This window comes from Podarcis vaucheri (genome assembly GCF_965113315.1).
Source record: "Podarcis vaucheri genome assembly, chromosome: 4".
NCBI classification, from domain to species: Eukaryota; Metazoa; Chordata; class Lepidosauria; order Squamata; family Lacertidae; genus Podarcis; species Podarcis vaucheri.
In genome coordinates, this window is record NC_138762.1 from 80008481 (window position 1) to 80020259 (window position 11779).

Here is an 11779-nt window from a genome sequence, read left to right on the forward strand (position 1 = left end):
TTGTTTAATTAAAACAGAGTAGGTAGCACACATTACATCAAACATTTATTTTAGCTCTGAAGCTTGTGAAATGCATGGTAATAGATTCATGCAGGAATGCACTTAAGGGGGATTAATGACTTCTGTTAAGCGAGCGATTATTCATTTTCATTTAAATGCATTGCTCAGAGAGTTCTATAAATTAAAAAGAAAATGGCTAAGGAAACAAGGAATTCCACAATTGATCCATCCCTTTGCGCCTCTGACTTAGAAAGTTGCATCCAAATACATTATTTTATCTCATTATGAAAATATTTACAGCCTTTTGTGAGTTGGCAGAATCTCAACTGATTTTCTTCCTTTTTTAAAATGCACAACTTGAAGGTGTGCATCAACAGAAGTAAACCGCCCAGATCAAGGGAAGTAATAGTACCACTCTATTCGCCATGGTCAGGCCCCCACCTGAAGTACTGTGTCCAGTTCTGGGTGCCGCAGTTTATAAAGGATATTGACAAGCTTGGAACGTGTACAGAGGAGGATCTGACTCTTCATGGGGGAAGAGGTGGATTTCATTGTACACATTGATCAAGTGTTGCTGTCTCTTGATTATGACCCAAAGCCACAGTTGGCTGGTATGTGCAAACCACCTGATTCCCCCCCCCCACTCTGCTCTTTTCAAGATAGAATGGAAGGCTGCAGCTCTGTGAATTACTTAAGCTTTCCACTTGCCAAGAGATGATTGTTCAATTAAAAAGATTGCATACTTTGCATACCTGAAAAGAGGGCAGGCAGAGAGAGTCCCAAACCCTGCCAGAGAATATCTGGGATTATATAACCTATAATATATGTGTATAAAAAAAGCAGGATTCCTTCATTTAAAAGTCCACTGTGTCTTTTAAAGTCTCAGATATTTGGCTTGCATTTTATAAAATTTGGGATACTGTTCAACACTAAGCCACAGTAGTTGTCAAAAACAATACTGCAATAACAATTCAGTTGCAATATTAATTCATAAATTCCTTGCAATTCTTTTAACACGTTCCAACTGCAAATTTAGCAAACTACATCATTTTTAAAAAAGTATTGGATGGTCTCTTGCAAACTGCCCTGGGATCTTCAAATGAAGGGCAGTATACAAATTTAATTTACTCCAACAACAACAACATTGTCCTCGCCGTCATCATCAACAACAACAACAATATTATTGCTGGGCCATACACATTTGAGTTAGAAGTGCATTTGGATTCTACTTTATTTGATGAGTTATTCGACGCACTGCGCTAGCAAGAAGATGTATGAAAGGCTTGTGGAATGCTAGAGAAAAAAGAGCTAATAGAAGAAGCCAGTGCTTCTAACCTCTCCACAGGTGAGTCTTTTTCTTATTATAGGGTGTTGTGGAGGCACCAATCTCTTACACGTCATAGTTTCTCCTTTCAGACCACTGGTTGATCATAAAAAAAAACAAAATACCGGTACATATCCTGCCTTTCTGTCAGTGATGTTGACATTCAAGGCAGCTAATAGTTTATAGATTGCAGCAGCCTTAGCTCAGACATTCCATAACTGACTCGACTAAGGCCTCCCAGATAAAATGTTGGTGTGCAATAAATGTGGGTGGTCTTTCGCTAAAGTACCTCTGGGATTCTTGTTTTTTAAGGGGATTTGCTTCTCTTCCCTCCCCTCAAGCACTTAAAAGTGGTGTTCTGTTGCTTGGAAACAAGGGTTCTTCCACCAGGTATGACGGCATCCATCACGGCAGGGAGTCTTTATATGGAATGTGGCTGTGCAGTTGTCATGGGCATATATTGGCTAGTGCCTGTTGTGACGCTGGTGAGTCTCAGCTTCCCTCAGCTCTCGTCTGTGTCCTAATTTCAGAGATGTTTTAATGTATATATTTTTACCTTTTCAGGACTCTGCAGGGTTGTATTACTGAAGCGTGTAATCGTCCAGCTATGCAGATGCTTGGAAGCTGGAATAGTGTCATTGCTACATGCATGATCCAAGTCACACCCACGTCAACTCTTAACGCCAGTCACAAACTTGCTAGGTGGCTTTTAAGCAAGGCTATATTCTCCTGGCTTTACCCCCTCTCTGAAATAGGAAGACTGGCCTATTTTAGATGGCCGTTGTAAGGATTGTTGCATAAATGTGTGCAAAGGGCTTTGAACGCTCAAGAAACTTAGGACTTCGTAAATTGCGCCATTGACCTCTCGTCACACCTCTTAAAAATGTGTTCTTAAGCTCTGTCCCCAGCCCCGAAGCACAAATCTTGTCTATCCTCCTGCACAAGCAATAAGGCTATCCCTCCCTCGTGCATCGCACCTCCAGCTCTGGATCAGAGCTATTGCTAGTAAAGCACTAAAAAAATTGAAATCCTCTACAGTATTGCTTTTGTCTGGAAAGCTTTTAAATCTGAAATCCTCTGAAGACTGTGGATCTTTCCCAGCACCCTCTGCTATAGCTTAGTCCGGACGATATTCCAAGGTAGCCCATAAATATTTTGTTGGGCTGTTTTCACGTATTGAGTTTTTGATGGAAAATTGTATAATTTTATTAGGACACTGAATCTTCTCTCTCTTTCGCCTCTCCGCCTCTCCCTCCCCTCTTTTTCATGCAGCATCCGGAATGCATGACTTCATCTGCTTTATTAATTTGGACCTTGGGAACGCTGGCTTTCCATCAGAGCTTACGAAAATGTGCTGAGCAAACACCATTGCAAGTCAGGCTATACTGGAGCTTAGATTTACAGCCGCCTTATATGCAAGTAAGCTTCCTACTAGCGTCCTTTTTTTAATGAGATCATCTTTAATGATACAGCCTCGTCTTCTTTTACTAATTGGATTAGGCACAGAGGGCGTCGTTAAGGCACAAATAAATATTTTAAACAACAGACCTTTTTTTGTAACCTTCCAGGGCTGTGCAATGCAGAACCTCGTTTTTTCCCCTCTTTTTAAATTGCAGATGCATAGCCATTAACTCTGACAGTGATCGTTTCTGTCCTTGGATGTCATTCAACTCGGATCCCCGGGAGATTTAGCAGCAAGTTCTATGCAGAGAGAAAAGCAGATGCCTCTTTAGTCAACATTGGCTTCGCCCTCCCCTCCACTGACTTAACTGCGGGGGCTTTATAGATGGCATTCTTTCAGTAGATCATCATTGTTGTATATCTAACACATGTGCCCTTGAATAGCCAAAAGGAATAGGGCTGTGTGTGTGTGTGTGTGTGTATTTAGACAGAATTCAATGTCTTTAATTCCGTAAAGATTTTTGAGTCTTGTAATTGGGGCCTTTTTTCAGCCGGAACTTGCTGGAACTCAGTTCCGCCACCTCTCAGGTGGGCACCACGTTCACAACCCGAGCGTCCACTGTATTCAGTTTGCTGTAGGGAGAGCAATAGCCATGCAAGAGGAACAAGTGACAACTTTGTAATAAACAGAACACAGTCATCAGTAAGATATATCAGTAAAACACAATGATTGGGGGGTGGGGGACTGCAGTCTTGGGATGCTAAGTTTGCCAGCTTTGTTAAAACGGGCATGACCTTTCACTAATTTGTAAGAGGTTGGTATAAACAAAGCAAATACGGATAAGCTCTACCGTCCCACAGTGATTTGATTTTCTGGTTAAGAAGAGGTAGTAACAGTTTGTTCCCTTTACATTCATTAGTAGAAAGAGTATAATTAGTGGGTGAGATAATGCGGTAAATCCTGCACCAGTCGTGCTCCTCATGTACCAGGGATGGGGAATGTGTGGCCCTTGTTGGACTCCAACTCCCATGACTACTTATCAGGGCTGATAGGAACTGTAGTACAGCAACATCTGAAGGGCCACAGGTCCCTCATTCATGATACTTACTCAGTACCTATCCAAAGAACAGGGCAACTAGTACTGCACACGAAATATATATAAAAATAAAAAAATTGTCCAGTAGCACCTTAGAGACCAACTAAGTTTGTTCTTGGTATAAGCTTTCGTGTGCATGCACTGAATCTAGTGCTGCACATAGAAGCTTTGAGCTGGTCTTGGGTGCCATTTTTGAAACCAAAGCCTATTTCAAAGCAATTTGTGACTAGCGCTGCTCAGTAAGAGAGTGCAGCTGGGATTTGGTGGGAAGGAATCCCAACAGACATGCCAAAAACTATGAGCGTACGTAATGTTAACTCTTTGAACTTAATTTCTAAGGGAATCTGTTCTAAGGAGACTTAAATTGAGTTTTAGGGTCCCTTCCAGCCTTGTACTTTTATAGCTGTGTGCATTCAGAGTATGTGTAAGAGGAGGATCGCCTCTTAAAAAAGGAAAAAAGATGGGGAGGCTGGCTTCTTTTGTTAAGTAAATAGCTTGGTATGTTCCTATTTCCTGGGAGACTTGGCCTCTGCCTCACTAAAAAAATGGCCCATTACAGGTGATTTGTTGCCATAGGAGCTAATGGTTCTTCTGGAAAGGAGTGTGTCTTTCTTACTCTCTCCCCTGAGTAAAGGAGATGTCATCAAGGCGTCTGAGGGTGAAACAAAACAAAAAGGACGGACGGTTCTTGGAACTGGGATGGAAATGACCCAGTAGCTTGCTTTGCTCTCTGTGCAAAATCCAAAGCTCCATCTAGAATGGGGGAACACCTTCTAATGGTGAGTTAATACTGTGAGCCTTCCATCTTATGCCCAGCCTGTATAAGTGTGTGTGTGTGTGTGTGTGTGTGTGTGTGTGTGTAATTCTTACATTATGGTCCTTGGCCTCCAAAGACCTTCATTTCAGGAGAACCAAACCCAAGGCCAGCGCCTAAATGATATCAAGCATCAGAACAAGTTGGCCACAATAAGGAAATTTTGTCCATGGTATGACTATTTTCCACCTTCCCATTTCGATTCTCTGGCACCCTATCTGCGTAACCTAGCAATTCCAAAATAGAGACGCGCTTTTACCCTCGCAAGATTGAATGTATTGCCCTCGGCTGTACTTGAGGGACGATTCCAACAGATCCACATGAAAAACACTTATGTCCCTGTGGAGATGGCAGCACTGAATCAGTGGCGCATGCCCTTCTGGCTTGCACTCTTTATAAAGAGTTGAGGAATGAAATTATCACCCCTCTTTTATTGTCCATTCAGGGTTGCCCAACCTCTGCCACAGTATCTTTTCTCGTGGCAGATCAAGAGGAGCAGATGACAGCAAAGGTTACAAGGTTTTTAGCTGGGTGTTTTAGCTGCAGTGTTCATTTGTTGCTATGGTCAATAGCTGACGCAAATAAAGTTCATTCATTCACCCAAGGTGTGTGCTAGGTGTCTGTGGGCTCAGTGTATCTTGCTGAACAGCAGCCTGAATGGGGGAGAAGGTGGAGCGACTCCACCTGCAACTGATCAGCCTTCAAAGACACAGAGGAAAGAGGACTCTGATGAAAACCAGCTGGCTTCAGCCTTCTCAAGCAGAGCTTCCAGCAGCAGTCAGGTGCTGGTAATTACCGTTGTAAGTTCCTGGCCCTAGCTTGCTGTTTCCTGCTAGTCTTGAGCCCTGATTCCATGGTCATTAGATTCCCTGACCCCTGTACTGTCTGGGATTGCCATTCGCTCAGCCCTAGGACTGGACCTGACTTCAGATTCTGCCTCTGCCTCCAGGCAAGTACACCTCCAAGACTCTTCTGGTTGCTTGGCCTCCCACTTCACTGAGCTCTGCATGTTGTTGTTCAGCAACCTGACAATGGTACTCGCAACTCTATGGCTGGGAGCACTTAACAGTATTGTAAGGGCTTTGTGTATTTTATTGTGTTTGTATTTTTAATTGTGTTGGTGGGAGCTATGTGAAGTGCTGGAAGTTCGCAGCACCCAGAATCAAATACTTACATGAGAAATATATTAAGCAGGTAAAATATTTAAATTCATTTGTATCAGCATCAAATGTTCAGCAGCTGATGCAACTTTTGACCTGGAAATTTCCACCGCATAACTCAATTGCCTGAATGAATTGAGCTACTAATTTTTTTTGCCCAACGTGCTGGTATGTATAGAGCTCTCTCTTATAATACAAATATTATAATTTTAAAGAAGGGTCATGAAATAGGGAGTGCTTAGAAGGCCAGTCCGGTTATTGTCTCACAAAGGGTAGTATTTGCTCAAGAACTACCATCAAGATCAAACGCAAATTGGTCTTCTGCTGCCCTTGAGATGCTGAAATTCATGAGATACTGCCTGCTTTGTGATATAGCATTTTTCACTGAAGAGCAGGACAACTGCACGCCTTTTTTCTTTTGCAAAGATCAAAAACTTCAAATTAAGCATATGAATAGGCATAAGTAAACATATTATCTCCTAATATATACATGTTGAATTCAACTTTTCCTAATAATCAGTTTTACAAAGCAATTTTGCCTAATACAATGTGGTTTGGGATATTTATTTTCACTAATAAATACATTTATATGCACTTTTCACCCTAGCATATGCAGGTTCTTGCACATTTCTTAGCTGGAGATCTGTGCTACAAAATTTGGGGAAGTGTGGATTTTGAAGGAAAGCTGTGTTTTGGTTTGCATATTGTATTGGAAGTGCAAATTCTGTAAGTTTGCCTTTAAATTGCAAGCTGAATCAAATTTCCAGTGATCCCATTTTTTAAAAAAACACTCCCATCTTTCTAGTTATTATTATTCTGTACTTCTCTAATATTTAGAGAGGCTTTTTTCTTTAAGAGCAAGAAGTGCAATAACCATAGAACTGTATCCTGTCCTGAAAAATGTCAAGTTCCTATTGCAACAGAGCCATTTATTACTGTCCATTCACATCCTTGATTTCAGAAATAGAAACCTAATGTTGAACCATCATCAGTCGTTCTTGGACTAAGTCCAGGCTTTTGATCAGATGCTGTAAATCATTACAGAACTTCAGAAGTCAAGCCTATGTTCATCAGCTGTATGCTCCATAAGTATCGGAAACATTCAAATTCAGATAAAGTGCAGATCAAGCTTGAGCAAACTCAAATGATCTGCTGGCTGCTACTGAAAATCCCCCCTCCTTCGAGGCAGGTTCATACATGAAGGTAGACCTCCCCTGCTGGGATTAATCAAGCTTCCCCCCCCCTTTTTTTTTTTGAAGTGATTTGATTAATCCCTGTAAATTATTTCACAGCCTTTAAAAAATAAAAATCTGCACACTATTTCCAGTGTGATGCATAGAGCTACAATAACTGTTAGAAACACTAAAAGCTTAGATGGCACCTTACAAAGAATGACTGTTCAAATATTCTTATATAGCTGCACTGGAAATTCGTTGCCAAAAGGAAGAGAAGGAGGGGCGAGGGGAAGGGAGGCTCAGATGTGTTTACAAAGGTCAAAAGATTTTATTTTTTTCCTGAAGTTAGACCAGCTCTTACATGAGCAATTGAAACTGACTTGGTTTATGCAGAGCCGCTTCTGAATAGGTCTTTAATGAAATATTGTACTAAAGCAAGGACAAATTATACAGGCAATAAATTATTCCTTGTGGCCTAACGCTATCTTGAGTTCACCATTTTTAACCTGGAGATTAACATACAGTGTTGTTGTGTTTGTGATGGTGGTAATTTAGTATGGATTGAGCAAATGCTTAGCGTTAAATAAACTGAGGGGTTGAACTCTCAATTTATTAAGATCACGTTGTTCTTAGGGTGGGAAAGATCTCTTTTTGAGGTGCTTAACCATTGAATTTAACATTTAATTAGACTTTGTTGTCCTCCCTTTCATGCCTACATTAAACACATATTATTATTATTTTCCCCTTTAATGAGCGCTATCTTGATTGTGTAATGATCTCTCAATGGGGTTAGTTGAAATATTCAGACTTATAACCGTTCTTGTTCATTTTCTAATGAGTAGAAAGGTGACCTGGCATTTATACGCAAGTCAAGAAGGTCCTTCTGAGATCAAAGTTATCTAGCCTTTCTCAGATAATGTTTACCAGATGTGGTTCTGCAAGTGTTTTGCCTTAGAGAGTGGGAGAGGGCAAATATTCTGGTCTCCAAACAGTTATTTGAGAATTGGTGTTTATAAACCAGCTTGGCTCTTCGAAATTTCTGCCCTTTCAGTTTTCCTTGTGAGCTGTGGAGTGTTGAGGGTCCTTTGATGGATTTTCCGGGAAGCATCAAATTGATGCTATTTTTAAGGGGAAATGTTGATGGCTAAACCAGCATAAGTTGGTGTTGGCATGCATAAAATTTGATTGAAGAACTTCGGGCATCAAAACAGTGTGAAATTAAATTATGGGCACCTGTTTATGCAAAAATGGTCATGTCTATTAGCCCTGCCTTGTTGCGGTCTGTGCAGAACACAAGTCAGAATCTGTTTGGAGGGCTTCATGGTTTCTGAAGTTTCTGAACTTTTGCCCAGTCCGTGATGTGGACATGCAAACATGCAGGCACACAATCTTTCAAGCTGAGACACAAGCGGCTAAGGTGCTTAAGAGATAGCTCAGCTGAAGCCTCTGTTGCTGGACTCCAAATCCCATCAGCTCCAGCCAGTATAGATAATGGACAGGGATGGAGGGCTACACAGGTTTCCCATTCCTGTTCTAGAGCGTTTCAGATGTCTTTCTTGTTTGCAAATGAGTCTCAGTGGCAGGGGGAGGCGGGAAGTGCGGGAATACAGCCTGACCCACTCTTTCACCTCTTTCTATAGCAGATATCAACAGGCAACCTTGCCTGCTGATATCTGCTATAAAAAGAAATGAAAGCACCTGCTTTGCAGCGTGGTCATGTGGACTGCTATCCAGCACTTGCTAAATTTACAGTATAAGGTAAAGGGACCCCTGACCATTAGGCAAGGCATTGCACACAAACTTGCACAAATAAAACCACACTTTTTTGTGTGAGGTTAAGCATGCATCCAGAATCCTGCTTTGTTGTTGGACAGGGGCAGTGCTTGATGCAGTTGTAATGAAAGAAGAGTAAAGTGGGGGAAAGTTGCCTTCCTCTCTGCTCCAAAAGCAGCTGCCAGGATTTAAATGCAAACATTTGCATGTAGCATGTACCATAATTCAGCATGAAAAATGCCCTTATTGTCTACAACATAATGCTTTTTTAAAGCCTAATTTCGGAGTGGGGGCAGACCTTGTGGATTTCTGATTGAAATAGGAACGTTCTGCGAAAAAGCGGGACAGTCCGAAATCTAATCAGAAACTGGGGACAGTTTCTGTAAATCTGGGACTGTCCCTGGAAAACTGGGACACCTGGAGGGTCTACAATCATATGGAGAGTACGGAGCTACAGTGGTACCTTGGGTTAAGAACTTAATTCGTTCTGGAGGTCCGTTCTTAACCTGAGGTACCGCTTTAGCTAATGGGGCCTCCCACTGCTGCCATGCCTCCAGAGCACAATTTCTGTTCTCATCCTGAAGCAAAGTTCTTAACCTGAGGTTCTATTTCTGAGTTAGCGGAGTCTGTAACCTGAAGCATCTGTAACTCGAGGTGCCACTGTATAGCTAAACTGAGATTTGAAAGTGGGGTCTGTGATCTCTGAATTACAATTCCGAGCACACCGTTAAATGAGAGCGCAAAGAAAGGGCTTGCTGGCAAAAACACTGAGAGCTAAGTGGAACAGCGAAAGCAGTGGTAAATACTTTTGCTGACGGAGAAGTATCAGGAAGTGGAGCGAGGCACCTGAGTGATTTCACATAGCTGCTTCAGGCTCTGGCCCCGTTTGGGGGAATCAGGGACACAGACAGCTCTTTCATGTGCGGCAGCGAGTGAGCGAGGCTGTCACAAGAGCACCAGGCATTGAATAAACCAATGTAGAACAGCCGCACACACTTATGGCTTTATAATCCACCAAGAGCTTTGTTCAGCGGGCCACTGAGAGGCCGCGCGTTTGCTTGGAAGCAGGGCCGAAAATAATGAGTGCACGGGGAGGAAGGGACAGCAAGGCCAGTTTTCCTTTTCTGAATAGCAATCTCTCTATTACACAAGTGCTTGGGCTATTGTAGGAAAATAGGCAAGAGGAAATGGATGTATTTCATATTTTGCAGCTTTAGCTGGCCAAACGTTTAAGCCAAAAGCCCCAGCCCCCAGCCCAAATCTATGGCAGTAGTCTTTTAAGAGAACCAGGATCTATAAACACACCAGGGTTCCTTTTTTCAATGGTTGGCATCAGATATAAATCCATCTTAGACAGAGATCGGTATGTGGTCTGTGCACTCATAACCACCAAAAGTTAAATAATTGTTTAAAGCCTTGGACGCTCCGGATGTTGCTGAACTACAACTCCCATCATTCCTTAGCCATTGGTCGGACTTGCCAAGGCTGCTGGGAGTTTTAAAGTTCAGCCAACATCTGGAGGGCCATAGGTTCCTGACACCTGCTTCCCCCCCCAAAAAAAAAATTGTTTTTTTTAAGCCTCAATATTCCACCTATCGTTATTTTGATCTCATACAAACATATGAAGCATCCAGTAAAATGATTTCTAAACAACTCATCATTCACCATGCTTTTCTGCTCTTTGTTTAACTTCATAGTTTACCACGGCAGGTCATTCCAGCAGGGTTTTGTGCTGTGCCACCAGCTGCGCCTTAAAGTCCCTTCATTTCAAGAGAGGTGTGGGGAAAGGGGGTTTTGCCCTGTGAGAAACGTACATCTAAGACAGGGATTGGCAAGGTTTTCCTCCCCTGGACCGGTTCACTCGAGCAGAATCCCTCCATGGGCTGGATTGCATGCGTGCTTGCAATTTCCATTGTCTGCATCTGAGCAATGTAATTTCTGGCGCCACAGAAGTGAGTCCCCGTGCCGCACTGTGCTGGTTTAGCGTGGCTCGGTTCGGGGGCGACTTGTGGGCTGGTTAAATGACCCCCATGGTCCCCTGATCTAAGCTGCTCTTGGCCAGGGAGTTGGAAGGGTATGGAATAGGGTAAAGGTAAAGGGTAAAGGAACCCCTGACCATTAGGTCCAGTCGCGGACGACTCTGGGGTTGCGGCGCTCATCTCGCTTTATTGGCCGAGGGAGCCAGCGTACAGCTTCCAGGTCATGTGGCCATCATGGCTAAGCCGCTTCTGGCGAACCAGAACAGCGCACAGAAATGCCATTTACCTTCCCGCCGGAGCGGTACCTATTTATCTACTTGCACTTTGACGTGCTTTCAAACTGCTAGGTTGGCAGGAGCAGGGACTGAGCAACGGGAGCTCACCCCATTGCGGGAATTCGAACCGCCGACCTTCTGATTGGCAAGCCCTAGGCTCTGTGGTTTAGACCACAGCGCCACCCGCGTCCCATGGAATGGTGTATTACTATATAAATTATTGTAATATAGTGAAGCGCTTCTTGATACTGTGAGCCACATAGTTTTACTACTGGGTGGCCCTGTGAATCCAACAATAACTTAAAACTCAACCCCATATGAACTGGAACACCTAAGGATGCATTATATTCGATATGTGGAGGTGCTTAATGTAGCCTCTTCTGGCTCCTGGCAGTTGATGTCTTGGTACCGGAACCAGAATCTTCCCTCCCAAATGGGAGGAAAGAAGGAGCTGCCGATGGGCTGGGGGAACTGGCTGATGAAAGAGATGTCAGCACAAAGAAACAGACCTTTCTTTGATTTGCTTCCCTTATGCATACAAATGTAGGTGCTGCTCCAGAACACTTAAGTATGATTCATCATTTCCATAAACAAGCTTTTATGGGAGAGGACATTCTCATTCTGGAAATGCAAGAGGAGGTGGGGAATATGCCACATATCCCCTCCCCTCCCCTAAGTTAGCTTGCCCTCCTTAAATTGTATGCTTTGGGTAAGTGACTTGTGAACATGTGGTAGTAAATGAATTTGTTTTTGTGCGCTGGTGCTTTTTGAAGTGTGTCCT